Raw genomic sequence first — 10,170 nt, forward strand, 5'->3', positions numbered from 1 at the left:
AGGCTTCTTTTGTGCCAACACATGGTAGCTCTCCCATTAAAATAAAAAGAAAAATTAAATACATGCATTAGTCCTCCTTATATTGACTTTATTTACCTCACCCACCTACAATCAAGAAATGTAATAGAAACAAATTTATCTACAGAAACAAGGAACAAAACTTGTTAGCTCCCCCCCCTTAATAAAGGGCTGTCTCCGTACAGCTGACAACTGATGAAGCTTACGCCAAGAGGTGTTGAACATACTTCTTATATCTATAGTACCTCAAACTCTTTACAAACCGAGATATTGCATAAGCAAGCTTTAAAAACCTCCTGACTTCATGTTCTTAGAGCCTTACGAGTTAATTGTTTCAGTTAGTGATTTATCCTATCACGATGAGGCAAACATGTCTTAAGTTCAACATAAGTCAAAATGAGACTTCTTTGTAGCGTATCTAAGCCAAAGCCTTTTACCTATTAACTTAGCTAGAAATCCACTACGTAAGTCTATGCCTTTACCCACAGTCAGTATCAATATTAAGAGTAAATGAAACAACATAAAAGCAAAGATTTTTTCCAAAACTGTGAGTCAGTTTTTAAAAGACACGGGATCTCACTGGAAATTAGTATTTTCAAGACTACAAGGCAAAATTAACACAACAGCCACCTAAACACAGTAAACAAACAAAAAACACCCACTCAAATTCATTTAAGGAAAAGAAGGGTAAAATTTTAAACCAGCCATTAGTCCACCTCTTAGAACATCGAGTCTGACAATTTGACTTTATTTACCTGTTATAAAGGTATGCATAAATCAGCTCTAGAAAGCTGACTCAACTCTCAGCCTTCCATAATTTGCAATACTCAGTGTTTCACACAATGCCTAAGGAGGGAAAAAAAAAACCAAACCTCCCTCTCTCAAAAAAAAAAAAAGCCTACATCTTTGGTATCGGGAACAAAAACACATCTAAACTGTTCAGCATAACTAAACGTGTGATACTGAAACTAAGGCAAGAAGTGGAGATTGTCAGAATTCTGTGGAACATTAAGGAGCGTGACAATTTACAAATGCCGAGCAGCAGCACCACAGTGTTTACAGTAGCTCTCTACATTAACCAGTAGTTTCATAATGAAAAATATCAACCTGTCACACTTAACAGCCCAACATAACACATACATATCCAAGTTCAGAGCAAGTTCATAATACGCACTTACTCAAGTTAATAGAATGTGTTTATAAACATTGAACTACATCTCAGTCACATTTTGCTGGAAGTTATTTCATTCTAAGAAAGTCAAAACACCTTTTAGGAAATGAAACAGAGAACTGGTGTCATATCTACAGACTCAGAGATGATTAGGTAAGCGTTTGAGACAAAAACACCATGTAAGACAGCCACGAACTCCCAACATTTATTCTAGTTCTGATGCTTTGCTACACATGCTTACAAGACCCTGACAGCATTTTGGAAGATCTCGACATCACTCAACATCGTATTATTCAAAACACAAGAAGCTAGCACTCATATGCAGAACAGGCCAAGAAACAGATGCTGAAGCCATGCAGTACAGCACACATGCTAAATGCTCTTCTCTTACAAAATGCGGCTGTCTTATCCATAGTCCATTTCGGGATAGTCCCTGGTCCATGGCTTTCCCTGAGCTGTGCGTCATTTGGGCTGCTGCCACTGGCCAAAAGCACACCAAGGAGCCCACTAACAATTAAGCAGTACCACAACCCTGGGACAGCATTCAAGTTCAGGTTCTAAGCCCGCTCAGACGACAGGTACAGCCACAGCCTTACTGACCCCAATGAAAAGTTTTGCAAGTCTCACAGAGCCCACCACAGTTACATTCGTAATTTTCCTATTTTCCTATGCAATACAAGTACTTGGGAAATTATTTCCTTGACAACAATATTTATGTTCATGAAGACAATGTAGATGTTTTTATTAGAGCAATGAATCAAGAAGCATAAATTATGGTTTTTATGTAGCTAAGGCTACATTTTAAAGAGATAAGTTTACAACCTCTACTCTTTCTTATTTCTAGTGGGAGAAATAACTCTTTTTATCAAACTACCAGCTCGAAACAGATTCAAATTGCTAATCTAGCAGAGGAATAACAAGATCAACCAAGCAGATTAGCTGTTTTTAAAATGCACATTAAATAAAGAAAACACACAGCTTAACAAGCACACCTTTTGTAAGCTGGAACATTGCAGCCTAGCACTATGAAGCTCACATGCTCTTAAGGGCACAAAGTTAAGGAATCATACAAAGATGGGCATATGCCTTTTTGTGACAATCAGGATCCTAGGGAGTTGCTGGTTTTGTAATTTTTTATTGCTATTTTGCCAATATTCAGCATCTGTAATATCCAGTTTAGTGAAGACCTTGATACGGGGCACCTAGCCAATGATCACTTCTCAGTGTTCTTTCAGCAGGATCCTCACAGACCTTGCTGCTTCCCACCAGGCTGAGGCTGATCCACTCCACTCACCATAAGGTACTGTGGCTTCAGCTGTCACATTCATTCCTGGCAAACTCTTCTTTCTTACTGTGGTTACTCTATCCGACAAGGATCGGTCAATGTTTTCTTTTTTTGAAAGATGCTGCTGGTCATTCCTGGAAGAAAATGAATTTTACTGTTGCATGCTTTGGGCTCATCTAATTACAATACTAGCCTTCAGGGAATTTTAAAACTAATGACATTGTATTTGTCAAGTACAGAAACTTTTAATCTGATTTTTCAAGTGGATCCTAGCCAATGGATCCTGGCCACCATAGCACTTAACAAAACACACTGACTGTCCTCCATGCAATATTTAGGTGGGTTTATTATCGAAAGGTTAATTTTTGTTACCTAATATCTTTCTCTGGTGGTCAATACAAGGCATATAGGCATACTGACAATGTTATTAAAGTTTTTATGACTAAAAGTCCACGAGTCTCATTATATGCGTGTGTATATACAGCTTCACAAATGGACAGAGGCACGCACCTTAAGAAATCTGAACCAAAACACTAGCTGAACAACTCCCCAGTTTGTCTGCTGATATCATGATTTGTTGTACGCCAGCATCAAGAAACACCAGCTCGACAGTACAGTTAATTTCTTTTTTCATTTCAACATCCTATTCTTTAAAGATTTTTTTCACTTCCAGTGCTAATACAAAGAACAGAAACCCAAACTATTAATTTTGTCACGATGACTCCTTAACCCCCCCAAAAGCAAACAGCTCAGATGACCCAATCATCCACTTTTGGGTACCTCCTTAATTCTAAAGGACAAATAGTGAACTATTTCAACCATTAACTTTGGCTTGACTGTACTAATTGGGTCTTTTGGACAAATAATGCTGGATTTACATTTTAATTTCAATTTCAAATTCAATTATTACTGCTTCTCTAGAACACACGCAAGCTGCAATTGTGCCACGTAGAAAGGTTGATGACTACACTTCAAAGAAAAGATCCTCTTTCAAAATTTTCTTTTCATCTTTCAAAACTACCTTTCAAACGTAATTATTATCTAGTTTTTTCAAAATTGAATACTTCAGGGCAATTTTACTAAACAAATTACAAAATACAAGTATTATTGTCCATTAAGCAATGGGTATCAGCATACCAGTCCTCCCCAATCACAAAAAAATACAATTGTGACACAAAACTGTGTAAATGTAACATAAAACAAAATACTGGCACAATCAAGATAGGAGTCATAACCATCTACATCCGAACTAGATTTAGCCTCAGTCACTTTTAATTTTCTTCCCAGTACTACAGGGTATCATGAGAAGAAGGAACAGCTCTCCGCAAATAAGACAGAGAGATATGAAGGCTATGACTCGCCACGTGCCTCGAAATCTAAATGCATACATCCTGTCAGCAGAACTCGGGAACCTAACACCAACATTTTCAAAACAAATAATAGGATTCCTAGGCGTTGGAAGGGATGACTGGAACACGGATACTTGTAACATGAGTGACTACATCTCGAACTAACATTCCAGGGCTCGCACTTCCAATGAGAATTCAGTATCTGACTGCAGTCTTTTAACACGACTACTCAGAAGTTTCATCAAAGTGCTCGGAAGAGAGCATGCAACTACTGTGCTACTTTCACCAAGCATGCAATCAATTTTAAGAAAAGACACAGGTTTCAAGCACTGATGTCTACATTTCTGTAAAAAATATTTAAAAAATTTTAAAAGTGTTACTTTAATTCTTCCACAAGTACTACAGTATCTTAGGATCACATCCTACTTGGCATCTCATCCCATGCAGAGGTGCCCTTGTAACACTTGTCCATGCTACACAGTTTTATCATCATTGATCTCACTGCCAGAGAAACGGGCATTTCCAACCTTTTCTTCAATATCATTGATATTCCAACTGATCGCAAACAAGCTGCTATGGAGGAACATCACAGAAGCCCTATATCACTGTCTATATAAACCATGCACAGTTTACTTCAATTTCAATGGAAATTATGCGGAACTTTTCTTAGATAAACTCAAATACCAAAATCATTTTTAACAATAGTAGTTATCATAGAATCATAGAACGTCCTGAGTTGGAAGGGACCCACAAGGATCATCAAGTCCAACTCCTGTCCCTGCACAGGACAACCCCAAAATTCACACCATAGTTAATCCCATTCTCATCTTGCAAAGGGCCCTGATATGATTAGATAAACATCTCATACACCGCCATTAGCTTCAAAGTGCCAAAACGCAGGCTCACAAGGTTGCAAGAGTACGTCTCCTTTCCCTTTAGGTTGGAGGACTTCTATATAAAATGTTCAATTCAGTTCCATCTGCTGGGCAATGAAATTAATACTCTTCCAACTGGTGAGTAACTTCACTCCAGCCTCTCCCCCTTTGCAATACAACCAAAAGATCAGTAACAGATGATGTGAAGACAAAGGCTATGACCGTGCCATGCATGATGACAGCAGGATCAAACAAAATTAGGCTCAGCTACTCAGAGCATCCCATATTATGAAAGGCAGCATTGTTAGATATGGTTTCAAAGAAGGGGTTTTGAACACACGACTTAATTTTAAGCACATATTTACACCTCATTTTCAATGATTAAGTAACATTACCCAAATAGGTGTTTGGTCACCATCTCCCTTATATCAGTAGACATTAGTCAATGGAGTAAATGCAATAGCCTAAGCATCCTGTTTCTGTCTGACTAAAGGAGAGTTTCTGAAAAAACAAAATGCTGAGTTGGATTAAAAAATAAAAAATAGAAAAGGAATTACACTTAATTATTCAAGAATGTAATCTGCAGATTGAGTCCCATATGCAGATAGCTCCCTTATTTTGCAGCATACTGGAGCTTTAGCTGCAGTTTAAAGAATGCTGGCTCATAAAAAAAAAAAAAAAGTTAAATTTTTTTTCAGTTAGGCATTACTATTTAATCTTATAAAGGGGGCAACACAAAATTCATTCCATTTCTTCTCAGGAAATCTGACAAAACAGTGTATTGTTTCTGGCTGGTTGCCACTGTACTATCATAGGGCTTCTTAAAGGCATAACGTTGTGAATTCTACCAGGTTTGAAAAAGCACTGGAAGTGTAAAACAAATAGAAATCCCCATTAGCTAAATTCACTTTAAAAATAAATAGCAAGATAGTAAATAGGTCTTTAAAGAAGGCAGAGGGTCCTTGCGGGACTGCCAAATGCTTCTAGCCAAACAAATTCCATAGTGCCAACAAGACTGAAAGATATGCCACGAGTTCGCACTGTTATCACCAGAGGGCTGTTTAGAAAGACAGATGAATGGAAGGAAGGCTTTTCAATTACAATTCTGTGAAGTTAAACTACTATTAAGCATAATGTTAAAAATGGTCTCCAGTCAACCACATGAGCTCCATGCCATTTCAGAGCCTGTTTTAAGGTGATATGTTTACACTCCAGCGTAAGATATAAGGATGGATAGATAGATAGATACACACACGGAGACTAGCGTCTAACATCCACTGTGGTATCTCCAGCTGACATGAAAGCATCCACATTTTTGGATATTTAGAGCCTGAACAGCTGTGGTGATTGAAAGGCAGCATTAGGTTTGTTCCTTTCATATGCTAATAATGACATCATACCTTATGGCCTGATGCTGCAACCACACAATATCATCTTACAAGGAAAATTTTTCCAAAGGAGTCTAAGAACTGGGCAAACAGCTCACCTGAATATAGGAAGAAGGTTTTTTTAATCCATCCATGACATAGATTTCTTTCTGTTCCTCAGTGCTGTGAATAATTACTACTGACACATTTATAATGGTTTGACTTACTTTTTAAAAAAAAAAGTAAAAAAAAAAAATTGCTGCAGGAAAAAGAAAAAAAATCTACAGAAGTTTTTAAGCATACAGGAAGCAGCCCTGGACATTTATGAAGTGAAGCAAGGTAAGGCCCCTGCTGGGATTTTGGGTACAGTAGGGATTCAGGGCTGAATCTCTTACAAACATTCCAATGCAATGGAGTGTAGTGCAAAGACTCCTTCACACAGCATCCCAGGAGGAGAGAGAAAAAAAAAAGGGGGGGGGGGAAAATGTTATAAATACTCTCTCCATGCTCCTGATATCTATCCAGCAACAAAATAAGAGATAATAAATTATGTAACTATTACTGTCTACATACACCGCACTCCCTGTATTTTGACATTCTACAGCCCAAAAAAGATTTTTTTTTTTTTAATACCCTCGTGGTTTGTAGTGACGTGCACAGAACAGGTTAAGAGAAAAAAACAAGTGTACTAAGAAAACAAAGAGACCTCCACATCAACAAACAATCCACAGAACGGTGAGAAGATGAATATAAGCCTATTTTTCTCCCCGCTGTCATTGTGCTATATCTCATGCACACAAGAATAGAAACACACATTAAACCCCACTGTCTTGAAAGCAACATGCTTGAAATCTGCAGTGATCTTTCTTCCCCGCCACGGACACTGCTATATAAAAGCTGGAGAAGAGCCCGATACATAAATAAGTAAATACACTAAATGGCGAGGGAAAAAAAGAGCGGAGGAAATAAACGCGGCGCACAAAGTGCCGAATGCATTCTCCGGGCAGGAAACGAGTTATAATTAAATGGCCCAAAAACGATTAAAATAAAGGCAAGGGGAACCCTGCGGGGCTCCGCGGCAGCCCGCCGCCGCCCGAGCCTCCCGCATGACGGGGCCGGCGAGGCGGCCGCGGGGGCAGCGGGCGCCCCGGCCCGCAGGGCGCCGGGCCCGCCCCGAGCCCCGGGGGCACCGCGGGCGGGGGCCGGGGGCCCGCACCTGCCGCGGCACCGGCGCCGCTCGCAGAAAGCCCCGCGCCGGCCCCGCCGCGGCCCGCTCCTCCCAGGGTGCCGCCGCCCCCGGCTGCCCCTCGGGCTCAGCCGCCTCCCTCGCCCCCGCGGGCGGCTCTCGCCGGCAGCGGGCGGCCCCGCGGCCGCGGCGGCGCCCACTCACCTCGCAGAGGCGCGCACTGCGGCTCCGCGCCCCGCGGCGGGCTCCGGGGGAGGGCGGCTCCCGCGCCGTGCCGCTGCGGAGCCGGGCGGCGGCCGGAGTCACCCCGTCCTTGCGGCAAGCGGCTCCCGCCGGTGGCGGCGGCCCCTCCGCGCCCACGGCGGGGCGAGCGCCTCCCCGCGCAGGGGCGCCCGCGCCGCCCCCCGCCCCCCGCACCGCCTCAGCGGCGGGGCTGGGCCCCCCGCCCCTCGGCCGGCCTCCGCCTCCGCGCCGGCGTCTTCCCCTCAGTCACCGACAGGCACGGCGGTACGGGGGTGGGGGCGGCCGGGCCCGGGCCGAGGCCGCAGCCCCGCGGGCCTGGGCGGCGCCGGGGGCGGGTAGCTCTCCGCGGGCAGCCGCTAACAAAGCCGCCCGCCCCCCCCGCCCTCGCCGCGGCGAAAGCAAGGCAGGGGGATGCGGCCGCCCCGCCAGCGGCGGGGCTGCGGGGATGGCGGGGATCCCGCCCCAGGCCGCGGCCCGGCGGCCGCCCGGGCCCCGCGCGGGAGCGGGCTGCAGCGCCCAGCGCGGTGCGGGGGCCCCCGGCGAGCCCCGGCCCGCGCCCCCCAAATAGGTAAATGCGGTCAGGCCGGCGAGCAGCCTTCCCCGCGCGGATCCGGGGGGGGACGGTCCTGCCGCTGCTGCGTTTTAGCCGCGATTTATGAGAAAGCCCCACTGGAATGGTGCTTTGAAATGCCCATTTCTTTTTTTAATTCACGTACAGGTATTCGTTATCGATGTCATCAACGTGAATGTAAGCCAGCCTTTATAATTTCCTCAGTGTCAATTATCCTGTCTACTTGAAAGCAGCTGGGTGCAATCAACTCTACATTTCCTACTTTTTCAGCAATTTTACTTGCGCTTGGTCCATCACAATGAATTCAGGAATGTTTTCGTAGGAAAATGTGGTTACAAAAAAAGCAAATGAAATGAAAACCTAAAAATACACACAGTAATTATCAGAGGGCCAGTGATGTGAAACGCTGCGGAATCACAGCCCAACAAAAACACAGTAATGCCAGTGACAGAAAAAATGGACACATTAGACTTATTCTTACACGATCCGGGTCCTGGTTATTATGAGACAACACTTCATGCTTTGTTTTCTTTTCTGAGTCACACGAAGGCAAAGTCTTCCCACAAGCAAGGAGCACATCAGTCCTAACTCTTTTGCGTTCAACATCTGTTTTCTAAATTATATATATCTACCAATATATGGGCAACTAAATGGGTTTCTGTAGGCACTGCTTCTTCAGAATAACCAGCTGGCAACTATATTAAATTAATGTATGTCAAAATACAAAGTAAATTTTGTATAGCTTATAGCATATTCTCAAAGCCCCGGGCTTGAAATCCTTTCTCCGTTGAAGCCCATGGCACTTTTGTCTTGGGCTTCAATAGAAGGAGGGAATTTTGCCGTTCAGCCCTTCTGTACAATACTAGACAAACTGCTCCAGATATGAGCGCATGTGGCCGTATTCGAAAGTAGGTCAAGCTATGAAAGTCATTAACGCTCTTCCATCTCTCTGAAGCTTTAAAACTTTGTTTCGGTTCTTTCCTGTGAATTGCACATGTATTGGCACTGACTTAAACATGCTTAGTGTGCAAATGATCAGGGTGCAACTAATTAGTCATATATGAGAGAGTACTACTCTGATGTTTCATTGCAATAAATCTGTTCGGACTTACATTAAAGGCTCAGATTTGGCTGATGATATACAGGTTAGTGGTGATTTGGGCATTCTGAGATACATCTCTCTCTTCAGCGGTACCTTGACTTGGCATTGATAATATAATGCCTATCTTACTTTCTGAAACAAGGCGAAAAGAGAAAAGAGGATGTGTGATGCCAAGAGTGTCATAACATTTATAATTATTTGTGCTTTGTTTTTGGTTATCGTGACATTTTTATGATGATAAGATGAGAAACTGAGAAGATGAAAACTGTTAGCTAATGAATTATTCTCAGTGGATTCGCGAGCTGTAAAAGCCCTTTGACGGTGTGACACGAGTGCAGACTGTCTTTAAGTTAAGACTTCTCATCTGTCAAATTAAAAAGCTACATAAATCATACACTGGATTTTCATGTTTTTCTCCCTCAAAACAGATTTTGAGAATGTCCTTGTGCTCATGCTAGAAAAATCCTATTTCCACTGAGAAAAACGTTCATTTGTATGAATCTTTAAATCCCCTTGACTTCCCCCCAAACATAAATGTCAGTGATCACAAGAGTAAAATATAAAGTATTTGTAGAAATTCAGCACTACTGCTTTCCAGTAATTACAAACCTGTTGATTTCTATGCTGATATTTCTGATATACTCACATTATATGTGATGCTACATGCATAGTTCTTTGTTAACAGTTCCTGTGTCTTTGCTTTGATTTAGGATTCTTTTCTATTTTCCCCAGATGTAACTCTGGCTGTAACTGAATAGAGTTGGGTGCATACTAGAAACTAAACACATTTCATAGAGGAATTGCTACTTCTGTCTTCATGGGTGCTCCACACCTACAGACACTATGCTAAGAAGGAATAGGTTAACTTTTCAGAGCCATGCACTGAGGCAATGGGTAGTTAACCTTCAACAGACTCAAAACCAGAAATAAAACAGCCTGCTTTTCTGGAGCAAACAGCTGTCTTTTTCTCCTCTTTCCAACCCTATTGCTTCCCCCCCCCCCC

The 10,170-nt window shown here is 42.7% G+C and overlaps 1 protein-coding gene across 1 annotated transcript in view; it reads right to left on the reverse strand.

Moving 5' to 3' along the window:
• HECW2 (HECT, C2 and WW domain containing E3 ubiquitin protein ligase 2) overlaps positions 1-7,542 on the reverse strand; it is a 172,560-nt gene extending 165,018 nt beyond the window's left edge. Inside the window, exon 1 of the mRNA XM_082312095.1 lies at positions 7,456-7,542. The gene's annotated coding sequence lies outside the window, so the exon portion shown is untranslated. The remainder of the gene's footprint in view (positions 1-7,455) is intronic.
• Between the last annotated feature and the right edge of the window lie 2,628 nt (positions 7,543-10,170).

This window comes from Platalea leucorodia (genome assembly GCF_965183815.1).
Source record: "Platalea leucorodia genome assembly, chromosome: 5".
Classification (NCBI taxonomy): Eukaryota; Metazoa; Chordata; class Aves; order Pelecaniformes; family Threskiornithidae; genus Platalea; species Platalea leucorodia.